Source organism: Calonectris borealis, chromosome 7, assembly GCF_964195595.1.
Source record: "Calonectris borealis chromosome 7, bCalBor7.hap1.2, whole genome shotgun sequence".
In the NCBI taxonomy this organism is placed as follows: domain Eukaryota; kingdom Metazoa; phylum Chordata; class Aves; order Procellariiformes; family Procellariidae; genus Calonectris; species Calonectris borealis.
In genome coordinates, this window is record NC_134318.1 from 38,490,499 (window position 1) to 38,510,535 (window position 20,037).

The 20,037-nt window shown below is 39.1% G+C and overlaps 1 long non-coding RNA gene across 1 annotated transcript in view; it reads left to right on the forward strand.

Annotated features, from left to right (window-relative positions):
- Positions 1-15,642, forward strand: part of LOC142084451 (uncharacterized) — a 100,193-nt gene extending 84,551 nt beyond the window's left edge. Inside the window, exons 2-3 of the long non-coding RNA XR_012674373.1 lie at positions 13,704-13,847; positions 13,987-15,642. This is a non-coding gene — a long non-coding RNA (uncharacterized LOC142084451). The remainder of the gene's footprint in view (positions 1-13,703; positions 13,848-13,986) is intronic.
- Positions 15,643-20,037: the final 4,395 nt, after the last annotated feature.

The window sequence follows — 20,037 nt, forward strand, 5'->3', positions numbered from 1 at the left end:
TGTATGTCTTTTACTTGTAGTACTTCACTTCCTCCATTCCTCTTCTCTTGACTTTGTTATTTGTCATCTGTAGAAACGAAGAGGAAAACCATTGATGAAGAGCGATTGATTGTCTCCTGATCAATAACAAGGAGCACATAACTTTCCATTAACTGGATCGCACTTCCAACAGCATTTACGTTTCCAATGTCAAAGTCACCAGCTCCCAGGGCAGACTTTGAATCATATGACAAACTGCAATTAACTTAAAAAACCTCCTCGTCAAGCAAAGTTCTTTCTTAGCACCTTTTATTGCCTATACAGATATTGATCTTTAAGATGCATTTTTGTTGAGAGAGATTTAAGGACTCAGCTTCCTCTCATAGCTGGATACCATTGCAGAGGGGCTATCTAGAAAAAAACATCCAGGCAGCGAGGGCTCATGTTTAGTGTGGCTGACAGCAGAGAAAACCCAGTGTTGAGAATAATGTGTGATTTCAGCCACTTAGGTTATTTTCTGTTGTCCTGTTCTGCAGTGTATTTTTGTTTGGTTGAGATATTTTATTTTATATTCCAGCATGATCACAGCTAACAATACACACCTTTTATTCCATGCTGTCCTTTGCAGTTTCAGCTTTAATTCTGAAAATTTGGCTTATAAGCTTCAAGACAGCTAAAGAAAAGGGTCCCCAAGATCAAAGAGGTGGTAGCAGATGAAAGAAAACTGGAGAATGCCTTTAGGGATTAACAAGGAGTCTTGAGGAAAAGGCACCAAAGATCCAGTCAGTCACCACCAAACTGTGGAGAAAAATCTTCTCTGTGAAAAAAGCAGAATTGTGTAAGGAAGGATGATTGCTGTTATTTAGGCAAAATTTGAATTTCTGATGCTGGAGTGTGAGAGAGAGAATACATAGGAAGAAAGATGGTTTTTCCCATCATCCTAGAGTGAAAAACAGAAACAGCAGTGACCCTATGTTAGAGGATTCATTATTTATAACTCTCTTGAGACAAAATGTAAAATAGTTCATGTTCTTCATTCACCCCTGTGATTTGAAGCATAGGGAATGAGCTTCCTCTTCTGATATGTTCAGGCTCTGCTAAGAAAAGTTAACGTTTCTGTAAGATATCAGAGGAGTTGCATGATCATATGTTTCACTTAAGTATGGCAAGTCACAAATCATGCTGCAAATACATAAGAATAAGCAAATGCTGACCTGCAATAAGTCATCTTTCCAAGCAGTACATTTAGATAACGAGCATATGAAAATCCTAATATGGAGCCTATTACTTAAAGGATATTCTTCCTGCTGAATTTAGTTAGCTTTAGAACACGCTATGGAAGAGGAATAAATATCTGCTACTAAATTCTAGGTCATTATTGCGTCTTTCTCTGACATATAATTAGAGAAACTACCCACAGGAGTCAATGGCAATAACCTGTTCTGCTTTGCTGGAAATGTGGAGACTAACAACTTTGCCATGCGGCAGCTGAGAGCATCCTTTGGCTCACTGAACACGCGGAGTCAATTAAAGCTGAGTAAGAGCTACAGTTGGCTTATATTGCATGAGTGACTTTGACTGTCTTAAACCGTTTATGTTTATGTTTGTTCTCTCCTTGAACCATCCCAGAATTTTCACGCCTGGATTACTCAGTTATTTTTTAAAATATAAGTTAGTTCATGCAATTAAGGTCTCTTTTCAAACAGTGAATGCATTCAAAGTACTCAGCCTACCTAAAAAAATGCAGCTACTATTTTTAAGTGTTCTTAATTATTTGCCATGTTCAGTGTCCTGTGGCCCTTGTGAAGGGTATATGAACAATTCATATGCCTTGAATCATGGAAAATATTTTACTTGTTTTATTCTATCTAGCTCTGATAATTAGCTCTGTTATCTACAGCTCGCAGTCAGGACATCCAAGGCAGGGAGCTTTACCTAAGTCCGTAAGTGAAGTGTTTTATAGAAAACTGCCGACACAAGCCGAGCCTGCAGCTCAAGTCAAACTTGGGTATGCAAAAAGCTTCAGCCTGGGCCAGACTGTTCTGCTAAGTGGGCAGCTAGTGGGATGGGAAAATGACGGGAGGGAGCTATAGGGACACTGTCTGTCTAACATTTTATTTATTTTGATAAGGAAGAGACAGGCGGAGGACTGTTGGATTAGGAAGATCAGAAAAGCTTAAAGAAAGCATTGGCAGAGAGTATGAAGAGGTTGGTAGTTGGGAGACTCGCAGACACTGAAGATGAGGTCGGTTACTCCTTGACCATCTATAGGCTTGGTGGAGACCTGGGGAAGTTGCCCTGTCTCAGTCCCTGCGGCTCAGGTCGCTTCGCTCCTTGGCTCTCCTCTATTTCAGAGGGAGTCAGGAAAGACTGAGGCTCAGCATCAGTGGGGCACGTACAGACTCTGGAAGGGCTGAGGAAAGCTAAGGATTATGGTGGAGTGAATTTCTCATGTTTCTGGAGTGCACTAGGATTTTTCCATACTTACCCATGGTCTCAGGATGCTGTAAAAGCCTCGTGTCACCCTGTATGTGTCTCTAAACACTCAGGAAACTGCTGACACTCAGCATCTCACAGGGTCCAGTTCTACTGCAGCTTGTAAAGTCCACACGTAACTGGCGTGGGAAGGTCCCTTCAAGCCTCAGGCTTTGGAAAAATGGACGAGGTTTACTACCATAAATGCCATCACAACCAGCTATTTATCAAAGCACAGTACCTTGCACACTGAAAAAGCAACATGCTATGGTATTTGCTTTCACTGGACATTCTGGGGGAAGAAAATGGCCTAGCAAAAATCAAAGAGTTTTAGAAATTATTTAAAGGAAATAAAAAGTGATCCAAAATATACTCTTCTTAGGTTATTAAATTACAGTAAAAACATTAGTCCTGCACAGGCCATTATTTTATCATTAGCTTAATGCCGTCAGTTAATGAAGACTTTCAACAAACATTCATGCAGCTATCATGTATGGTTTGTTAGGCTACACACACCCACAGATAATGGACACAATTAAAATGCTGCCAAAATAATAATCTTTGAAACAAAGCTTTGCCAGTGTCTGTCAGTGCTCCAACAGCATATGTTTTTATGGTGGTGGAAAATAGTTTTAATTTTACCCATACAGATGTTTGTTTCCCACTAACCCTAACTTTGCCCATAGCATGAAGCTAGGAAATTTTCTGTCATAAATGATTTACTGTTGCAGTTCCACCCCCCACCCGACCCCAACCTCCTTCCACATTTCAGGAAGGTGTATGTTTGACATAGGTCACCGATAAGGAGGAAACAAAGTGGTTAGAAAAGGAATAAGCATCTAAATGACGATAGCCCTCTAGCAAAATTATCATGCTAATGTTTCTGGGGGTTTTTTTCCACTTTGTAACCCCTTGGGACTACAATTCATTTCAATAGCAGCTGTATCACTTCTGCAAAATAAAGATTTAGCATCTTTCTACCAATACTATATGTTTTAGCAAAGAATTAAGGCATAGTTTAATCTTATTACATTTTATTATAGGGAGGTTAAGACTCAGTGGAAAAGATACGAATTAATTAAGTAGAGCTGTCTGTATTCACTCCTTGGGACTGCTTCAGTAGATATAAAAGAGCTCCTTTCATTATTTAAAGAAAGGCTAATCCCAATGAACTAGTTAGCATTTTCTCTACTTGTTAATAGCACAGTATGGCACTGCTACAGCGTACCTGGAAAATACTGTACATTAGCTGCAGCTTCTGCACGTCTGATACCATTTCAGGCACCGTGAAGTCCCCCGAGGCAGACATAAAGAAATGCTAGCTGTAGTAAATCCCCCTTGCCACCCCTGCTTCCCGCCCACCCCAGCAATTCCTGCCTAGCAAGTAGAATAAAAAAATGCTTAAGCATGAAAAAGTCGCAACTCAGTTTGAATCTGAATTGTTTCAGAAATCTAAATCTGCTGTTTGGTTTTCCAAATGGACTTTCTCTTGAACATTCAGATTGAGATGCAATTACATTGGATACAAATTCAAGATAGCTGTACACCCATGGCTTTTAGCCAGTATTTTGAATGATATTTTCACCTGTTAATCTTTTTCCTGATATTGTCCCTTCTGCAAAAAAGTTCATGATTTTGCATTCATGTTTATGGATGATGTCCTACAAATAGGTCATTCTGCCTTTTAAAAGCATTTGCAAATGTTTTCAGAAAATACAATTCCTTGAGACCACTTAAGACTTGCTGGACATCATGGAATGAAATTAGAAGTTTTAAATTCATACTCTTTGTATGTAAATTATTCTGAGTCACCTTTTCAAAACTGAATCCTTGATGATTGTTTAGCAAAAAAATAGCACTACACACTCTGAGTACGTGTTGTCTTCTGCTTGTTGAGATGAAAAACAAGACTCTTCTCCCCTCTCTACCAGTGCTTCCAGCACTAAGCTGGACAGAACAGAGCAGAGAAGCTCACAAGGTCACTGGCCGGATTGTCAATGCGGTATCCTTCAGAAGGAATAGATTGATTTTTCAAAACTTCAACCAAGCAATTTAATAAAGAAGCCTGTGCGGCTCGGGGATGGGCAACTGTTCTTCTGCTGAAAGGTTATGAAGCATTTCTAGAGAACTTAAAGATTTATTTGCACATTGTTGCTGATGTGTTATAAAACAAAATGCTGGGTGTTTGGAGTTGTCAGTTTAGAGAGCTGTTCCTTGAACAACTATTGAACAACTTGAACAACTGTTCCTTGAGCTGCCATCTATTTGCAGGAGAGGAAACAGAGAGAGATGGGGGCTTCATACGCCCACCCCGACGTAGGGTGCGCGTTACTGTTCACAGAGAACTTATCACCATCATCTTGTCCTCCTACGTCCCCTCTTGGCACAGACCTCGAGTAAGAGAAACAGTAGGCTATCACCGTTAGCTGTGCCGTTGCCTTCTCGGTATTTCCTGCCCTCGGCGCAGGAGTGGGGTCCTGGAGAGTGAGGCCGCTGATTGCTTCGATCATCCGAAACGGCAGAAGACAAACTGCGGAGGCAGCCAGCCTAGAGGGGTCGTCGTTCATCCCACCTCCTGGCTGGGAATCTGCGGTCTGCTGGGGACAGAGAGAGGAAATCTTAGCCAGCTCACCTGAATTACACCCTGTGTCTCGCAAATGATGTCCTGAGACCTTCAGCAGCTCATCTCAGAAAGAAAAAGAGAGGATTTTTCTTGAAATCCTTGTTATAATCAAATAACTCTTTTTCTAATGTTCTTCCTAATTTAAATTGTTGGATTTTGTCTTTAATGCCACGTGCGCCACATGGCCAGGAGTACAGAATTGTGCTCTCAAGATTGGCAGATGCTTCTCATAATTAACCCAGTTTTCAGCCGAAGAAGGAAGCCAACATTTTTCAGACTTGTGCACTGAAGACCTATAAATACACACCGTCTCAGGATGGTCTGTTTTCCAAAGGCGCTAAGCAACCTCAGTATCTTTTAATGTGTGGGAAAATCAGGTCGTTTGAACTCAGGAATCAGGTGTGGATTCTTAACTAGGTAAACCTGCCTGAACAGCCGCTGTTTCAGTTGGTAGCAAAGGACAGAGGAAAAGATAAAAGAGGAACAAAAGCACCTGGGTGCACGCTGCAGCAGCACGGGGGTCAGCGGGAACGTGGTCATCCTGACTTGCAAGGTTTGTTCGTGCTGTCATCAGTGGCAGGGCTGACAGTTCCTGAGCTGCGCAAAATTACGAAGGGCTTACAGGAGGCCTTTGTTGAAATGAAAAGCGACAGTTCTGAAGACAGTTTCTTCACCCAAATTTTAAGTTCAGCAAATTACATGGACTAGAAACTAATATGCTATTATAAAATTTATGCTTGATTTTGTTTGAAAATCACAACAAAAATTCATGAATTTCTATTAGCATATTAAAACAAAGACAATGAGCTATAGCAATATATTCTGATTTAGGTCAACTTATTTTCTTAACCAAAATTCTATATTCTACCAACAATGTCTCCAAGTGGATTTTTATTGGTGGATTGCAACTGGGGAGCAACTACTCCTCAGGAATAGTAATAAATGCAAACGCAGTGCAAAACATCTCCAAAAATCTTGGAATTATTTAGTTTTCCGAGATGATGAAAATCTGCAGTAGGAATTCTGTTTTTATTTATTGTTCTGGAGGAATTTCAGATCTTCATCTGTAAGAGAAGGAGCTTGCAAGGTTTTGGTGCTGGCTCTTGGCAGGTCTTAGCGCTTTCTATAATTTATTCCCCACTGCAATACAGTTTCAGCAGTCTGAGAGAACTGGGTTCTTGGAAGGAAACTGGGATGTTTCAACTGAATTTGCCAGACAGACATGTTCAGTTATTTTTCAGCTCTGTGGTGAAAGTTAAAATATTTTGCACAACATAAATGAAGGTAACGGCAGTGTTTGCACTGGTGAACATACTTGTACACCTTAAGAGAGCCAGTAAGGAACAACGTTTTAATGAACTATTCTGTAACTGCATACAGATGTATACATATCCATATGTAATCCAGTTGATGTCTATCCTCATTGCAGGTGTTTAAGGACTGACAAATACAAACATGAGTGTACAGACTGCCATTTCACAGGGGATTCTTTAAGGCAAATAAGGAACACTTGGAAAGCAAAAGGAAAATTTACTTCTGTTCCAGTCAAGGGGTGAATGGTACAACACACAGTGGGAAAATCTCACAACAGTGGGAAATTCAGGTTTTTCCCTAAAGGGGGTTAGAGGCTGTAGTCCCCATTAGCACTGTGAGCTCTGCCTGCAGAGGAGAAGAGGATGCAGGCAGAGAGGATGTCTCACTGAGCAAATGTCCTTGAAAGGGATTTGCTTTCTAGGCAAAAAAAAAAAAAACAAAAACAGTGGTTTTAAAGATATCCTGAGCTTCCTAAGCTTCTATTTCTTACAGCTCTCCAGTAGTGCCTAGTGGTCCCTAACCGAGAAGGCTATAAACACTCCTACTTAAAGACGGTCTCAACCCCAAAAGTCCTATTTGCCTGGCAGAGTGAGGCGTTTGCAGCCACTTTCTGAAGTGAGAATGTGATGGGTGACTTCTGGGGAAATATACTGTAATTAATACGGGGTCAGGTCTGGGGCAGCACCCTTCACTCTCCTTCCCACTCCGAGAGAATGATTTAACATGCTTTAGCGAGTGTCTTCATTTGTGCGAGGCATCAGTCAAGTTCAGGAGGGGCTGTGGTTAAGAAAGATTGGTTTTCGCTTTTTGCACATGCTGGAATGTTAAACTTAGCATCCCTCAAATCTGAGCAATTTCTGTCTGCCCAAAATGCCACTGTTGTTCCTCTTTTCCCACTTTTTCAATAATCAGCTAATTTATACAACACGTGTGACTCAGCATAGCTGCATTCATTTCAGTAGACGAGCATCATTTTACACTATGTAAGCATCAGTTCATCAAATTCTCTCTGGCTGAAAAGACTTATTATAGACATTATTATTACAACAGTAATATTAATAAAGAAATCGCAGGGTACCGTTACAGTGAGCTGCAGGTTGTTTCCCCTGCCTGATCATTTTGGTGAGAAGACAGTCATTTCTTCCTACAATTTAATTTCTTGCACCCTTCAGGGTCTGTAGAATTAAGGTACTTTCTTTTACTGACAGTAAGAATAAGTATGTTCTGTATTTTTTTCATAATAGATAGTATTATACTAAGTAATATATTTTCCTCACTCTCCTTAAAAAATGATAGGTTTTATTAGTCCAAACTGACAGAGAACCAAACTACCCAGAAAACCTCCGGAATTACAATACATTACTATATAACCTGTCTACGATCTGAAAGACTGATTGCCCTTTGATTGCTTAATCCTATCGATTGTAGCTTTATACTGTTGATCGGTTTAGATGCATGTGTCATCCCCGCAGCAGTATTGATTCATTCCTTCTCACAAGCTGCTTATGGAAATACTATCCCAGTATTAGGCAATAGCAGGATATATATGAATGGGTCAACAAATGAATGCACATTTGCTGCACTATGGATCGGGAGCCTGAGCTCCTCTGTCCCTGAAGTCCATACAGACACTTGAGAACTGCCAGAGACCCACCACTACCTAATGGTAATGATTACATTCCACTAGAAAGAGTAGGTCACGTTTTGGTTATTATCTTTCATGCATCCCAGTAAATATATGAAATCACGCTAAGCCAAAAAGAACATAAAGTCATGCTTCATGCTGATTGCATCCTTCTTTTACAGCTAGACTAGAATTTGTTATTAAACCTAGTGCTTTTACATATATCTCAAATACAAAGTTAATTGTCCGAAGTTTGAAATTACTGGCATAATTTCTGACTTTTGGGGAACTTATGATAATGATAGGTGTTAATCTAAATGTTCTATTTTTCAGTGTAATGAAATAGAGAAATTGGTTAAAATTAATCAAAGATGCCCTTTAATCCAGAGGGGAGCCTTTACCATTAGTGCTTTGGGCAATATTAGAATGAGACTTTCTTTCATGCCCTGAAGGCTATCCTGGCTACTTTTCCATCATTTCAAAGAAAACTCTCTTCTGAGATGCTAAGAAGAGAGATGTTTAGTTTGCATTCAAAACAAAAGTCTAGCGTCTCCATCGTTCTGACTTGTGACTTTATCCAGTCTCTAGCCTTAGGACTAAGAAGTCTCGTGGCTTGAGAGTGTGACGAAGCAGATCCCCTCGTCCCTCATGGGCCTCAAACACGGCTAGAAACAGAAGAAATTCAGGGAATCTGCTACTTGCACTTTAAAAAAGCAACTCTTTCAAAGAGTGAGTTAAAAGGGACATTACTAAAAAAGTTATCTATGGAACACAGAAAATGAATTAAAAATCATGAATACAAAATTAACAATGCAATATGCGTTACAAAATATATATGCAGAATATATCTTTAAACTCAAAAAAGAAGGGACTTCTACTATCCAAACTTTTTAATTCTAAGGTATTAAGAAAAAGTAACAGATGGCTAGTCCACAAAACAGGACTGTTACCCAAATGATTTACACTGATTACACAGAAAAATAGCCAGCCACTTGCTGACTGTATGGGTAAAATATAGCAGGGGAAAACAACAGACATATTTGACCTAGCTTTTTGGAAACCTTTGATTTATCGCTACTAGATGTGACTGAACTCCCATTCTCCCATCCTTTCTCTGTTCTTTTTCTTTCCATTTCTACTTTGCACTCCATTTCTGGTCCTTTTTTTTCCCTATTCTTTGACTTTTGGAAAAGACTTACTACATAAAAACACAAGAGCAATAAAGCATAACAAAAACCAAGTCAAACTCATTTCTAAATCTTTTTTTTCTCATCCATGAACTTGTGGGGATACGTTTTTAATATACTCAGAGCCATTTGTTAATTAGAAGATGTCATTGCCTTTGAGGACTCCAGGTGGTACAATCAAAATTCCAAAAGTCTTTACATACTTCTAGACAGCTTTGAAAACATATCCCTACAGTGACCAATTGCATCAAAATCTGTAAGAACAGAAAAGCTACAAGGGGGTTTAATTGTTTAATCAAAGAGATGGATAGGAATTGCAAATGTATGTGCAATTGCCTTTGGGAAAGGCTACAGTAAATTTGGCAGAGTATTGCATGAAAATACACTGACAAAATCCACTTTCCTGTAAGTGAGTTGAAGAGACAGGGCATCTCACCGGGGCAATCCGTTACCTTTACAAAGGCTGTAGGCTTGGGTTTTTTTATATTGTTCTTTTCCAAAATTAAATCTACATTTTAAATCTTAACTCATGCCATCTTAGTAATTAGTTCCAGCAGTAATTAGTGCCAGTCACTGCCACCGTAATTTTTGTTAATTAAAACCAGTCACGGCAAGGGAAAATTAAAAATGTAAATGCCTCAAGTTTCATACCAGTTGCTGTTGTGGAAATTTGGAAGCTTTGTTGAAAACGCAAAATTTTTCACTGAAACAATTAATTTGCTACTGTTGTACTTTTTCAGCAGAATACCAAGGCTGAGGTTACTTAATATGATAAATATTAACACGTAGGCTGCATTTCGATAGGCCATGAGCAAATGAATCAAATGCTGGTTCCAGGCAGCATCCCTTTCGTCGAGAGAGCGATTGGCCAAACGTGCATGGCAAGAGCGTTCACATCCCAGTCTGCGCCCAGCATCGGCTCCACTTCCACGGTATGTGCAAAAAACCAGAAGAGCTAGAACAGCTTGTTTGCTTTCACGTGTCTTTTGCAACTATTTCTTCTCATTGCACCTGCTTTCTTCGTTGCTGGTAAGGGAGAAAAGAACGGATCAAATTCATCCTTGCAGTACATCCACTGACGTGAGCTCACATTAGAAAACTTCATTCTTTTCAAAGGCAAAATTATCACAAGCAGTGAGAAGGGGTTTTGTGTCACATTAAGGCTTTGTAAAAGAGCCAGACTTCACATACTTTATTAATGAGGATTTTCTTTTGACAGATGTGCTTTGTATCCCAGTAGCGGCAAGTGGTTTCAGTGTTACAAAGACTTTTATGGGAAACGCCTGGGTTGGTTACAGCTAAACAGTGATTTTCAAAGAAGAGTTGATACGAAATCCACAATGCATCAGTTAATGAGGAGTTTTTGCTATGCAGCCTCCTGCTGTTCGTGAATCTTTTTATTTGAGGGAACACGGATAGGGCATCAGACTGGGGTGTGAGAGTCTCACATTTTTCCTAGCTGTGCCACCGGTTTGTTGGCTGACCTGGATGAGCCTCTTCATCTTCCTGCGAGACAGTTTTTCCTACAGCAAAATAAGCATCATGGTAATTTTTTCCTTTAGAAGGTGTGCCGTGAGGAATGTTAAGTGCGCTACAACACATAAGTATGCTTATTTCAATTACCAGAAGATAACCTTTTCTTTTGAAAGCAGATGTCCATTGTTGATCCCTTCCTGTGAATGCCTTTGCCAGGCCACCAACGCCGATGGACACCAGCAGCAAGCACTTAACAGGACTAATTGCCACTGCGGTTACCACTTCGTATCGTGTGAGGAATCACAATTAACCAAAGGCAAACTTTTTGGTATCTAGGGTACTGCTGAGTTTTAACCAGTAAAGGCTTCCTTTACTGGAAAACAGGGTGTTTGGGTAGCACAGTTTTTCTATTCCTGCTTCCGAGCTACTTACAAACAAACCCATCATTTCCCCACCCCCCCCATATTTACCAGTATTTTATGACCTATCTGCAATCTGACGGTGTTGCCTATTCCTAAATCTTGTTGTACACTACGGTTTCTCAGACAGTGACTCACTCAAGTGAACAGAAGAGATATTGAAAAATTGCAAATCAGATTGCTTTCAACCTAATCAAAGATGCAAGAACTCATTTTGCCCAGTAGCCCTTCTGAGGACTGAGGAGATCAACATGCAAATTGGAAAAAGAAGGTGGCTGACTGTTAAGAATAATGCAATTGTTCTTTTCATTGAACTTTGTAATGAAATGAGGAATGCACTTAATTATATGATCCCAACGGTATTATCTGAAATAATCAGGTTTCTATTTGATTGTCTTCTTATTCCTCCCCGCCACCATTCTTGTATAATTTCTAATCTTGCTAAAATAATTGTTAAATTACTGTCCGATGTTTAATGTATAAATAAGGATATGAAGAGGGATAGAACAGTGTAAATATTCACAGTGCCAGCATAATTAGTCTCATCTGTTGCAAAAATACTTTCTTGAGTCGCATAACTAGTCCTTCCAAGTTTTAAAAACATGGAAAATAAAGCAAAAATTGAAGAAATGTGATATCATTTAGAGGGAAAAAATGGCTAAGGTTTTTTGTGGTTTTTTTTTTTTTTCTCTGTAAATGAGCAATTATCCCTTAGTAAATTGTAGCACAATGGATTAGACATGCTTGTCGATACCATATAAGAATCCAGCCTTGGAGATTACTTGTGTTCAAATTACTTTACAAAGATTATGTTTCAAAACTGGCTTTCTTCCTTAAAATTGTGCAAGAAATCATGACTGTTGGCCATGCAAATCATCTGCATCTTTCCAATTTCTTGACTTTTACATGCCAATCGGCATTTCTACACCCTGGAAAGTCAGTGGACTTAAAATCTTCCAGAATTTAAGACTTCATACTTAAAACAATTTACAAAACCTTACGGATCTATGTCTGCCTAATTTCTAAAGCACGCTTTGTGTGCTCAACAATACTGCCTGTACAGCATACACGAAAAGTTGTTATATTCAGGCCAAATAAGAGGAGGATTAACTTGTGGTGGTACGTTCTCTCTGTCTGGAAGGTTTCTCCTCCTTTCCTGGAGATGAAAGGCAACGCACCTTGGCTGCCTTTCCTCTTGCAGAGAGAAAGCAACTCTTGTTCTGCTGAAGAGGTAACGGAGCGAACGGTCTTCGCACCTGAGCCCTCCGAAGCAGAAACCTCAGCACCCGCGGGTGGGCAAGTAAGCATTGAGAGGTTGATTGCCAGGGACAGGAGGATTGTGGCTCCCACCAGGCTGAAAATGACCCTGCAAGGACTATCAGTATTCTATCTGATAAAACAAAAAAGGCTTATTATTAGAAAGCCTTAAAAAGTCAGAGTACTAATATTTATGAAGCAAAAAGGAACTTAAATGTAACATGTGCTTTTAAGCTGTCCAAATGCAAGTCAGAAGTTTTGAGCGGTACGTATTAAAATTTCAGACATACATTCTACAAAAAGTTAGAAAGTTAGATATAAGAACTTGTGGTTTTATTTGAGAAATTACTTGTTAACAAGTTAAACAATTTTTGGTACGAAAATCAAGAATGCTTTGTAAAAATCACCACTCTGACTTCAAATCTCCTTTGGTTTCAATATTGTGTAACTCATGCTAAATAATTAATTTTTTTTTATATTTTCTTCTCTGAAGCTTGCATGTGTGGGATGTGATTCAGATGGATCATTCTGTCTTCAATCAGGGATATTTTGTTTAAACTTCTGTGGAGAATAGGGAGCTAGAGAACTGTTTTATCATGGAAAACTCTTCTACAATAATCCACTATATGAAAAACATCTGTATTCCCCAGTACGTGCAAAATGTAGCAGAGAGACAAAATGAAGGAACATGAAAACACGAGGATGAAGATGGACAGAATTAAGCAGGGAAAAGGTGCTTTGGGCTTACAGTTTTAGATCTGTTGACCTTGTCAGTGAAAAAGTGGCTGTATAATTTGTATTAAAACTCAGTATCAGATCTTTTCTCCTCATAGCAGAATTTCCAAAATTGCTGGAAGAAACAGTTTTCAGGCAAATAAAATGAAGAAAGCCTTTCCAGAGTAGCTGAAGACTTAGCCTGTGAAAATTGTTTACCACAGACTCATGTTTCCCCTGGTTTGGTAGCAGCCGAGCTCCTAGTCATGTTGATCAGCATCGCTTCGTTGCCTTCTTGCAGTCCTTCATCTTTTGAATTTCCCTGCTGCCTCTTGTCTGATACTTCAGTAACTTCTTAGGAGCTTGGGTTGTGGAGCTTAGCTTCTCAAGCTCCAAGTGCAAAGTTCTAACCATGGACCACGACATCAGTCTCTTTTGGTGATGAAATGATGATCGAAGGGAAATGCTAGGCTATTGGGAACTAGCTCCCTATTGAAACGAGAACGATAGCTTTCTCGGCAGAGAGAGCATGAGCATTTCTCCAGACTAGGGAATCATATCCTTACTCTGATACTGCAATAATCTGCTTTTTACTTTGTCAAAAAATTCATACAACTGATCTTTGCTTAAAACAGGGTTGACGCCATTTGTTTGGCCAGGAGTACATTCAGAGAGAAATGCAGACCATTGACTTTGAAGAGTTGAATCCATGAATCCCAAACGACATCATGTGAAGAAACATCATCCCAGGAGTGAAGAGAACTCATCATCTTCCCACAGTATGCAGGAGGCTCTAGCATTCTGATATGCATGTCATTTATTTTAATTTATCAAATACTTTTTAGATAGTTGATAATAGATAACAGAATGTGTGATAAAATATGAACATTTTTTTTTTTCGTTTAAAATGCTCTGCAGATTGGTGCTTCGCAAATCCATGGAGCTCCCTTTCTTTCATGCTTTGTACACATTGTCAAAGAGGAGAAGGATTGAAGTAGTCTCTGCTTCTTAAAAGTATGTGAGAAATGCTTTGTGTGCTAAGCCTTGCATCACAGGCAGCACGCAGAAACGTAATTCTCTCCATTGCTACCACCAGCAGCCACCTGTTATTTACATCTGCTGCACATTAAAGTTTTGAAGATGGGAGCTTTGATGACATCAGGTACTGTGCTTTTAGTACAGACAAGTAAGCCTTGAAACTCGCTGGCTTTTCCCAAAGTGCGTTCAAGAAATATTCTTCTTCCAACAACTGTTGAGCACAACAGTCTTAGAAAAGTCATTTCTCCCATATTGAAACCCTCAAGTATACTGATGCCACATGGTCATCAATACATCTACTTATCAAATGATATCCATTAAGAATTAAGGAATAGATAGTCCTTAAACTATACTAATTTTGGCAGTAGTTATTTTCAATTACTTCCTTCTGAAGGGAAGATGAATATATGTCATAACCCTAGTACAAGAATATTCTTGCTTCCTATATTGCAGATACTGTGAAAATCCCATTATAAAGGATCTGGGGAGTTTTGGCATAATGAAGTATCAAAATATTTTATCTAAATTTGCCAGGTCTGGTAAAGTTTGCAGACAAATGCATCACAAAGTGAGATGAAAACTGACATAAGTGAACTGTGTATTTGTTGAACTAGGGAATTCAACTTACTCCATAGAGGAAGATAAACAGTTTTGCTTTGTCTTCAACTTACTGTCAGCACTTTCATAATTTAGAAAAACCAACTGGAAGCTGGATGGGCAGGCTCCAGTGGTAGGGATCTCGGGAGTGGGATGCTGCTTTGTGCCAGCCCAAGCATGCAGCACAAAAAGTACTTTCTCTAAGATGTAGATGCAGAAATTATCGATACAGAAGCAAAAGTTCAGCTGTAATTTTAATGGAAAGAAGTACATCCATTATCACTCAGCACTGACAGAATTGAAGATTTGGCTTAGAGCGAAATTTTTTTTATTGTTGTATAGGGAAAAAAAAAAGAAATAGTTACATATAACAATATTTGGCAATACAGGTTTCTTACTCTCACAATTCATGTCCCATTAAGAATGCCAGTTATCAAGTATATCCTTGTAAATATGGCCTGAAAGAACTGGCTTCAAACTGAACATATGCCTGCCTTCCTGATCTCACAGGAGTCCTACTCTGGAGAGGAGAAACAACAGAAAACTGAAATCATCCCCAGTATTTGCAGTACAAGAATACAGCAACTCCTTTATTGCCTATGTTTCAAGGCAACAGTCTGAAAATGTTTTGCAATAAAGAGCTAGAGGTACATTTTCACAAGTAACAAAATCCCACTTAATGCCATAGATTTTAAATTCCCCAGCGACATTCCACTCTGGAAAAATCTGACTTCTTAAATTACCTTATGCAGTGTTGCTTTTAAAGGTTGTTTCCACATAAGTTTGTCTTGAAAAAGCAGTTGTCAGATGCTTCCAAATATTACTTGTGTCAAAAAATCACTACATATTTGTGCATTTCTGTATAAATTGCCCTGTAAATTTAAGTTCCCACATGCATTTCTTATAGCTCTGCTCTATTACTGTACAACGAATGAAGTTAAAAAAAAAAAAAAGTAAATTCTCAAGTAGTTTATCTTCTCTGAACTTTTTCAACACTGATTGGGTCATTTCAGGCAAGCTTAATGAGGCGTGGAAGAACACTGTGTATCCTTGTGGAAGCCCTAGATTTCAGACATTTCTTAGTCCTGCATTTCATCATAATTCCCACTTGAACAGAGATCATACTTCTGAGGGATGAGATGTCTTTAACTGATAAAACTCCTAAAAAGAATTTCTCTGAAGGCCTGGGGTTTTTTTGTTCTTTTTTTTTTTGTGTGTGTGTGTGTGTGGTTTTTTGTGGGTTTGTTTTTTTTTTTTTTAATCTGCCTTTGTTTTTCTTTTGTGCTGAAGAGAGAAAATTCAAAAATGGGAAGGTAAATAAAATCAAGTATGGGAATATTGCCACAGTATGGAGGGCCTTAAAGTCAATTTATCACATGGCTGAAGCCAGTCAAACTGTCTCTTGCATATATGAGAATGAACTAAACCAACAGCTATTATTATTTCTCTGGCATCGACTGCATGTTGGGAGAACGATTTTACATTTCAAAGAATCTTCTTTAAAGAAGAGGATGTGAACATTTTAGAAAATCACCAATAAAGCAAAGACACAACTTTCTCTCCTAATTTCACCGAAGGGGAAAAATAGATGAATACTGCTGATGCCGCAGAATATAAACCAACACATAGAGCTCAAACAGGACTGTGAAGGAATACATTTTATTCATAGCTGGTGAGGCAGGGGTCTGATCTCTACTACAATGTCAGTATTTTTTTTTAAATGGACTCTTCAGAGAATGATTTTCATATATACGAATTCATGGTATTTGTCGATTAATAGAGACGATATTTCAGCCATTTCCTACCTTGCAGACATTTCTAAGAACAGGAGACTTTATATGTCAAATGTGATGGGTCTTGTGAGGATTTTTACCTCTACATTACCTTTATCAGTGATCATAAAACTTGCTTTTTCAGCACTATTTCAAAGTCAGATCAAATAATTACTGTACTTCTGGGAAACATTTACATCAGCTTCTTAAAATCTGAAATCTGAACATAACACACCACATAGGAAAAGTACTAAGAATCACTTGATTTCTTTCAGTAACTTGATGCCACATGAGAAAGCAGTTTAAAGCGTGAGAAACAGCCACCGCAGGAGTCAGCCTTGTTGAAGGAAAAGCCCTTGTGACCTGCCTTCACCCCACTGACCACATAGTTCTCCCTTTCCCATGGTTCCCAGAGTCTAATCTAAACTAATTGCTACTCTAATCTAAACTAATTGCTATCGACTTCCACTTCTTTCCACTTCTCACACCTGTGATGCTTCTGCAGAGCTACCTTCTACCTGCTCTGGCCGCTCTGCCCCCAGACGGACGCGTTCCCCTCTGATGAGGAGAAGGCCACCCACACCGCACAGCTTCTGTCCTGTTCTCCATGCTGGTTTGGTTTCAGAGCCTTTCCCAGAGTATTCTTTCAGCCTTTAAGCAAACCTCAAAGCTATTCCTTCCTCCAGGATGCACCAGTGTCCTTCCCCCGCATGCCCAAGAGCCACAACCCGTGAAGTAGCCTGTAAAGCATCACCAGTGAGCCAACTTCAGAAGCTGATTTTTTAAACGTGTTTGTTTAATATTTGGATTCCAGCAGCTGTGTAGAATTACTGTCTCTCTGACTGTCACAAATCTGGATATTTTGTTCTGCTACCAATACACAAATTGCACAGTTTATCATTTTGTTCTGCCAGACTGCTGCATGATTTTCTGATTCTTACAGACTGGTTCCTAGGTGATCATTCTTTGCTTTATTTAAACTGGAAAAGTGACAAATCCCAAATCAAGTTGACCAGGAACTCTGGTGCACTTACAGCTTGTGTTCCAAAACCTGCATGTTTTTTTCCTGCCTGTGATCAATTTATAATTACTCCAGAGGAAAACGAAATCATGGCACAGCTAGAGACAAGTCACAGGTCATCACTGTGCCGAGTAGAAGCAAAGCAAGCTTTGGGCACTGTATTTCCAGAATTTTCCTGGACCTTCTATTTTTTGCTTCTGTTTACCTGCAAGGCTTTTGTCCTCCACCTAGTATTTTCAGTATATCAAAGAGATCAGAGCATTCTCCAGGACGCTTTTCAAAAAAGAGCAGTAAGGTTCACCAAAGAACCCTGCTCCCATCGCAAAACATTGTGTAACACTCTTAAAAGTTATTTTATTAGAAAAATATGAGCAATTACAAAGCTGCTACTGAGATTGAGTATGTAATGCCTTATCAGAAACTACTGCCTAAAGCCGCTGGTACCTCTCAGAAGAACTGGTGGGAATACATCCACAGCCTGTGATAGTGGTGGTCATTCATAGTATCAACCCATAGCTGAGTAACTGCCCTGAGGACTGGAGGCCCATCATATGTGGTGAACAAAATCTTACTTTAAATAATGTCACTCTCCGCTTGCTAGTGCTGTTTGTGTTTAAACAGGGACTTTATCTTTCACAGGCCATCTTAGCCTTTTATTTGATTCTTTATACTGTGTTATCTTACCAAGCTTTAACATCCTTAGCCTCCCTTGAGTTTACAGGAGGTTCAGAGGCTCAAAGCTCCACACTATCGCTTCGTCATAAACCAGTCCAGACCACGGAATTCGCACCCCATTTTGTGGAGGAGAGACACGGGTGAAGGAATCGTCATGGTTCCAGTGGCTGATATGCTAGGCTGTTTGTTTCCCCACCACGTGCAGATTGCACTGCCACAGATATTGAATTATAGACAGTTATTTTGCACCATATCGAGATTTTCCATGGATGTCTTCCATCTAAACCCTTGAAGCAGGGCCATACTTCGACATCAACTGCCAAACTTCACTGGACATTGGAATCAGACAAGTCCTAATATATAGTTTTCCGAAGAATGTGAAAAACATTTAATGAAAATGTTATACATTGTGAAATAACTGAAGGTTAATGCTCTCATAAGAATAATTCATGGGCTGTATCCAACCTAAATATTGGTGTGTAGGATATATTACGTGCAGCAATTAATAACACTTTACTGGATATACATGGTTACCTTGGTTTCTGGACATCTGAATTTTTGAATTGAGTTTAAAAAAACCGCACAACCCAAAACATTAATAACATGGATTAAAACTTTTTCCATCCATTTAATATGCAGTATACACGAGGACACTTTTATTTCTCAATAACAATTGAGAATATCAAATTTAATAAATTACTATGTTCACATTTTCATTAGCTGTAGTCATGGAATTGCAGATGGCTCTTAAAATCAGCCTTTACTTCATTTTCATGATTTTTTCATGAAGCATGTCTTCTTAGAGATTTCTTCTTCTAACACATTTATGTCATGGAACATCGGATTGTCAGGAACACTGATTGATTTATCAGTCTTGAGTATACTGCATTGTTTCACAACTTCACATCATTGTTACTCTTACCCTATATCTGAGAGTAAAATGCACTGATGCTGACAAATTGCTTATTAGCTAGAAAAAATATTACTTTATGTACATACCTAATAAAATAGTAAACAAATGCTTTCTCAGATTGCTAGGACATTTCCAAAGTTCTGAAATACTCCGAGCTTCTGTCCTTTTACCCATTCGCTGGATCATTTAGTGGCATGGATATTGTACAGTGCCTGGCATCCCAGGCACAAAACTCCCACGCTTACCTAGAGCAGATATGTGTCCACAAGAGCCATGCGTGCACAAGACTATTGCAAGAGTCTAAACTTTAGCAATAGGCACGACTAAAAAAGCTCAGGGTTATGTTAGTGGAAATTTTGATTTCCCTTCTTAGGAAAAAAACTGATTTTTGAAGTCCAAATCAATCAAATGGGCATTGGATGTGGCTATCCTGGGATTAGCATTCTCATTCCCTCTTTGTGTCTGTGAGTGATTACACCCATATTTCAGATCTATGTCTGTTTATCTGATGTATTTCTCATGAGATTTTTCACATTGTCAGTGTAGAGGATATGACAGGATTGATGGGTACACTGTTATTCTTTTGCCTTACTGTTTTCCTGTAGGGCCTCTAGGTTGCAATTTAACTCAGAACTTCCATGAGTTCTGAGCACGAGACGCTGTACAAATGCCGAGTAACAGACAAACCCTCTCTCAAGACCTCATAAACTGAACAGAAAAGAGAAAAGTGGGAGAAAAAAAGTGCTTCCTTATCTTGCACTGGGTGGGAAATGAGACAAAGAGATGGAGATTCTGATAAACTCGCTCTCCCTGGGTACTGTTTAATGCACAGGACTGCATCAGTCAGCATCAGATGAGGTGGCATGATTTAAAGATTGGCAAGTTTGTGGAAGAACTAGACTGAGCTCTCTGTCCTATTCAATAGCCCTCTCTTTGTTTTATTTCTGACTTCT